This window comes from Myotis davidii, unplaced genomic scaffold, assembly GCF_000327345.1.
Source record: "Myotis davidii unplaced genomic scaffold, ASM32734v1 scaffold214, whole genome shotgun sequence".
Lineage (NCBI taxonomy): Eukaryota > Metazoa > Chordata > Mammalia > Chiroptera > Vespertilionidae > Myotis > Myotis davidii.
The window spans coordinates 2,309,681-2,316,724 of NW_006285782.1; positions in this window are offsets into that span (position 1 = coordinate 2,309,681).

Here is a 7,044-nt window from a genome sequence, read left to right on the forward strand (position 1 = left end):
CTCAGTGCTACATGAATACTTTTCAGAAGGAATATGACAATCTTGGTGATGGTCAGGGGGTGGGTAGTATCAGAAGATGAACTAAAGGCCTCAAAAATAGTTTTCATTGACTGAGGATTAACAGAGATTCTAACAATAATAAATATAATTACCTTCTCTGCCAGCTACTACAGGTTTGGCACTGTGCTACACGCATTATCTCTAATTTTTAGTACTTCTAAAAGGAGAAAATCTCCACTTAACTTATGAAAAGTTTAAAGCTGAAAGAGGTTAAATAACTTTTTAATGTGGCTCAGTTAGTAATAGTGATCTCAACCCCCAAAACTACCACACTGCCTCCAATTCAGTATTCACCCTCCTCCCCTTTTAAAAATATGTTTTTATTGATTTTAGAGAGAGGAAGGGAGGAGAGAAACATCGATCAGCTGCTTCCTCCACATCCCCTACTGGGAATTGAGCCCAAAACCTGGGCATAGGCCCTGACAGGGCATCGAACTGGTGACCTCCTGGTGCATGGGACAATGCACCACCAACTGGACCATACTGGCTGGGCCTCTTTTTATCTTAAGGAAAATTCAGACTTTATAGAGTAGCAAAATGTCTGAAAATTTATTTTCTTAACTACAGTATTATTCATCTAGTTTGGTTTAGTCAACTCATCAAGCCATATCCTGAACTGAGATATTCAGAACTCACTTTATAGCTATTATGAGCTTTTCTTTCAAACATACTCTATATGGACACCGTCTATTACACGCTTAAGATCACTGGAGACTGGATTACTCCCAGTTAACTCCAACTCTACCACTTAGTTGTGGTACCTATTTTCTAAGTCTGTTTCCTTATCTGTAAAATGGGAATGAAAATATTTATATCTCACAGGGTTTTAGTGCATCATTAAAGGAGATAATTCTTGCAAAGTAGGTAACACAGTACCTGACACAGGGTAAAACGTAAAAGATTAACTGCTTTCTGTGGATCCCTGATGTTGACTTATACTGGTTTTAAAAGACTATCCAAACTTGTTTCTACCTAACAGGGGAAATATAAACAAAGAAATTATTCAATGTAATAATACTTTATATTTAGAAACAAATTTAAATAGTAACAGCAATTTGTTGTACCACCTTAGTCTTTATTCACAACTGCAGAAATGTGAGACTCTAAAGATAGATATTGCTTAAATGATTCACAGACAGAAGTAGTTTAATTTTCATTATTTTTCATTATTAACACTTCCTTTCCATTACTGATATTAGCTGGATAGGTCTTTTCAGTGAATCAAAGCAAAGAAATATAGTACTTGCAGTGTGCAATCAATAGGATAACTTTGTGAAAAAATATCTGACAGTTTCCTTCCCTACTTAGTACAAGCAAGCAAAATGCATACAAAATGGAGCTGTTGTGTTTAAACTTTATCCTTTATCCCTGCAGACACTAACTTTATAATTCTTATTTTGGCAGACAAAAAAATGACTGCTTTAAGTTACTGACTGAAAAGAAAAGATCCTCTTCAGCAGGGCCTTAGCAAAAACAGTACTTACGGAAAAATCTATAGTATTCAATGCCTGTATTGGAAAAGGACAAAGTTCTCAAATAAATGATCTTTGTACATTTCACTTTCAGAAAATAGGGGGAAAAGGTACATGGTAATCTCTGCAGCTTCTGCTCCATATTGCTGTGAACCAAAAATGCTCTAAAAGATACTCTATTTAAAAACAAATTGAATCCAAAGTAAGCAGAAGGAAGGAATAAAAATCAGAGCAGGAACCAATGAAATGGAAAACAGAAATAAAAGCTAATTTTTAGAGATCAAGACACTTGATAAATCTCTAGCCAGAGTGAGTGGTGGGCCACAATGCAATATATAGATCATGTATCATGGAAATGTACACTCGAAACCTGTATGACCTGTTAACCAATTGTCGACCCAGTAAGTTTAATTTTAAAATAATTAATTTAAAAAAAAAATGAAGATGTAAAGAAACTTCTAAGCCCCAGATGGACAAGAAAAAAAAGGATAATAACAATTCTACACTTTATTCCAGAAAATGGGAAGCATCCAACTCATTCCATGAGATTAGCATCACTTGGATTCTAAAATAGGACAGAGAGGTTATAAAGAAAAGGCCACTACAAGCTAATATCTTTCATGAACACAAATTCTGAATAAAATTTTAGCAAACAATCCAAAACTATATAAAAAGGATAATATGCCATGACCAACTCAGATTTATCCCAGGAATACAGGTTGGTTAAATATTTGAAGTCAACCAATATAATCCACCATTTGAACAAAGTAAAAAGAACCAAAACAACCCATATGATCATCTCAGTAGACGAAAAGGCATCTGACAAAGTCCAACATCTATTGCTGCTAGAAACTCAGCAAAGAAGTAAAAGAGGGAAATTTCCTTAGCCTAATAAGGGTTTTCTACATAAAAACTACAACTAATATTATACTTAACTGGTAAAAGATTGAATGCTTTTCCTCTAAAAATCAAGTTATCTGTTCTTACCACTTTAGTCAATGTTGTACTGGAGATTCTAGCCCAGGGGTGGGCAAACTTTTTGTCTCGAGGGCCACAATGGGTTCTTAAACTGGACCGGAGGGCCGGAACAAAAGCATGGATGGAGTGTTTGTGTGAACTAATATAAATTCAAAGTAAACATCATTACATAAAAGGGTACAGTCGTTTTTTTTGTTTTTAGTTTTATTCACTTCAAACGGGCCGAATCCGGCCCGCGGGCAGTAGTTTGCCCACGGCTGTTCTAGCCAGTGCAATTAGGCAAGAAAAAAAAGGGGGGCATCCGTTTTGAAAAGGAAGTAAAACTGTCTTTGCAAATGACATGATCGTCTATGCAGAAAATCCAAAGGAATCTACCAAAAAGCTACTAGAGTAAGTAATTTTGGTAATGTTGTAGAACAAAAGATTAATATACAAAATCAACTGCATTTTATACTAGCAACGAATAATTGCAAATCCAAGCTAAAAACAGTATTTACAACCACATTAAAAAATATAAGACAATTTAATAAATCTAACAAAAATGTGAAATACTTATACACTGAAAACTACTAAACATTGTTGAGAAAAATTAGAGATGATCTAAATAAACAGAAACATACCATGTTTGTGGGTTAGAAGTCTCAATACTGTGAAGAGGTCAATTCTCCCCAAATTGATGTAGAGATTCAATGCAATACCAATCAAAGCCCTAGTAGGTATTTTTTTAAGACACTAACAAACTGACCCTACATTTCATACGGAAACAAAAACAATGGAGAATAGCCAAAACAACTTTGAAAACAAAACAAAAAACAAGTTGGAGGGCCAACACAAACTGATCTCAAAAATTATTAAAAACTGCAGTAATCAAGAAAGTGAGGCATTGGCATAAAATTATAAACTATTCAAACTAATTTATAGTGACAGAAAGCAGATCTGAGAGGGACTATGAAGGGGTACCCTCAAGTGATGGATATGTTATTCATCCTCTTTTTATTTTTATTTTATTGATTTTTTACAGAGAGGGAGGGAGAGAGATAGTTAGAAACATCGATGATAGAGAAACATCAACCAGCTGCCTCCTGCACACCCCCCACTGGGGATGTGCCCGCAATCAAGATACATGCCCTTGACCGGAATCAAACCCAGGACCCTTCAGTCCGCAGGCCGATGCTCTATCCACTGAGCCAAACCAGTCAGGGCTGTTGTTCATTCTCTTGATAGTGGTGATGGTTCACAGGTGTGTACATGTCAAAACTTATCAAACTGTATACTTTAAATATCTGCAGTTTGTTGTATTTCAATTATACTTCAATAACAAATTTGTGGCTCTATTCTTACACCAAGGTTGTGGGTTTGATCCTAAGTTAGGGCACATATAGGAAACTACAGTGGTAAAATGCATAAATGTTTAATAATTTAAAACCATATTGCTATGCAGTCATTCATTCATCAAATACTTGCTGAAAATGTACAACGCATCAGGCAAAGTGCCAGTAAGTCATTCATGTTTATTCAACAAACATTTAGTGAGTGTCTTGTTCTTGTCACTGGGAGACAGTGGAGACAAGAAAGACCAAGTCACTGCTCTCATGAAGCTCAATTTAAATGATGCTGGGCTGATGCTGGGGCGTTCACTGTGACATTCGCTGCGCCAACTAGTGGTGGGGTATCTGAAGCTGGCTCGTAACCCGAATTTTAGCTCACAACTCAAAGCAAAAAATCGGCTGAGAGACAGCTCGTATCTTGAAAAACTCGTTAGTCGGGACACTCGTAAGTCAAGGCCCCACTGTACTAATGAATGTACAGCTAAGTGGAAGAACGAAACTGATGTCTTTCTCTCTCTCAAATCAAAGTACGTTGATGACTATTCATTTCTCCCAGAGGATCAAGTTTAAACAACATAGTTTAGACATATGGAATGATCTAGCCCATGATGACCTTTCCAAATCTCACAGCATTTCTATCCCCTAAGGGCCTAACCTTTATTTAGCTAGCTCCTACTAATTCTTCAGAATCAAGCTTTAATAAAACTTCTCCTAGAAAGTCATCTCTAATCACCTCAACTTTGAGAAATGTGATCCTCACAGGTAAGTACTTTGTCCTTTCCTGTGTCATAGCACATAGCATTCTACTCAAACTGCCTGCATCTGTATTCTCTATGGACATGGGTCAGGAACCATGCCTCCATTGTTTACTTTTGCATCTCCAGTGCCTAGTATAGTTTGTGACATATAGTAAACATTTATGTAATAGAAGCTTTTTGACTGAGCAAATGGTGAAGTTGTTCAAACAACAGACTTGGAGGTCACACATGACATCTTCCATTTCAACCTAACACTGTTATCTAGTAATAGCAGTAGTAACTTGAGATCAATGATGTTTACCAATGTAGAGAGCATGCATGACAATTTCAAGTTTTCAGCAGTAACTTCAGTGGTGGTGGTGAAACAGAAAAGGAAGATAATGCTCTATCTAGTTCCTATCTCCTTACACTCCATCCATATTCTAGGCATTAGTGTCATTACCAAAGGCAGTTAGACACCTATTCTGTAATTTTTGATTCTAATTTCATGAGACATTACCAGCTAGACAAAAATCTCATATTAATTTTGTCTCCCAGATTCTGGGGCTAGGGAAGAGAAATTTTCTGCACAATTCCAACAGGTTCCTTAGCATTACATGACAATCTAACCATGTTTTCTTTTGTATCTTGCTCTTCCACTTTCCATGGAGATTATTTAAATCTCTTCCGTTATTTATAAACTGTCAACTTCTCTATCGCCTCACTTTCTTTCTCAGCAGATAACCTATCCTTTTCACAGAACACTGCCTTCAGACAAGAATTCCCCCATAACTTCTCTATACCAACCTGTCTATCTAAAGCCAATCTCTCACCTACATGTTTTAGATATTATGCTTTCTTGTTTTCTTAGAAAGCTTACTCCTTTGTTTATCCCTTTTCTTGTCGGTGCTTTCAACCTTTCCTGCTGTACTGGCTCATCAGCATGTGCTTTTCACAACTCTTCCACTAAAAAAGCAAACAGCAATAAGACCTGACATCCACTTTTTAGTGACTATTTTCTTTCCTACCCATTCATGGCTAAACTTTCCAGAAAAGCACTGTCTAGATTTTCTATCTCCAATTTCTCACCTTCCATTCTAATCTGACTTCTACTCTGAACACCATTTTTGCTGATGTCAATGATCTCCATGTTGTGACTGACAATGTTGACTACTCTTTCCTTTTTTAAACACTCGTTCTTTTTTTGGATTCAGTTACACCACATTTTCCCACTTTTCCTCCTCCTCTCTGCCTGGGGTTTCACTGTTTCCTCTCCTGACTCATCCACTTCTATCAGATATTTAAAACAAATTTTTAGAATCTTAGTTATGATTTCAAATTGTCATCATATATAATTCAAACAGTTGATAAATTTGGTTATACAATTTCGTAATATCTACTTAGAAGTATCTTGATTATATAATTTTTTTGGAATAATATTTCCTTAGGGATAAAGTTTATACATGTTTTTAAAGGCATTATACAGTAATAGCATATGCCATGGAATTTGGCAGCAATAACATTCTTACTATGATGTGTGTGTAAATAACCAGGCAGATTAAAAATAATTGCACATAAGTTCTATTTGTCATATACAGTTGGGGTAAAGCAGGCTGGCAAACCTAATTTGTCATCACATCCAGGCCTATTCTAGCTTTACCTTTCCCTTTTAGCAAGAATAATTTATCCAGTTTCATTTTACTCTCCCCTTCCTTTCATAGCACCATGAAACCTATTGATTGCTGAATATACAACATAGATTTTTATTATATTAAAACTGTATTTTTACAATTGAAGTTATTATTTTCTTTAAATATGGTATATTCCATATGCATAGTATATATGTAATATTGCAGATAAGAAAATATTACTTCATATTTTCTGGTGAGTTTAAATTAAAAACCACTGTGGTGACCATGTTCCTTCCTCGTGCCTCTAAAGGTTTAGATTATGGTGGGATGGAGAAAGTCTGTGTGAAATTCTAAATCAAATGGAACCCAAGAAGAGTCATAAGATTACTACTCTATGTTCTAACAACTCAAGATGAGCTTCTCTGAGTCTTTCCGGTCCTAACGGGAATTATTCTTAGAAATAAAAAAACAAAAAGGAGTGATAATGCATCACCAGTTTACATCAAAAAGCTGGTGAGTTCTACACTGGGAAGAGAATCTAACTATTATACTATGATTTATTCCAATGCCAAAGCATGGCATTTTAGGTCTGAACACTGGACAAGTTTTTCAACTTTCTGAAAATTAAATGACATTACTGGCATTTGAGAAAGCTAATTATATTTCATTTCTTAAGTACTACTGTTTAGAATAACAGAAAGCCTGTTATAGCAATAAATTCTCTTATTTGACTAACAATTTACTAGTGTAACTGTCTAGTTCTATCTTTAATATCAATAAATCAACTAGTATGTACTGAGAAACCAGGTTCCTAGCTTTGTATTAGGCATGCTAAGTC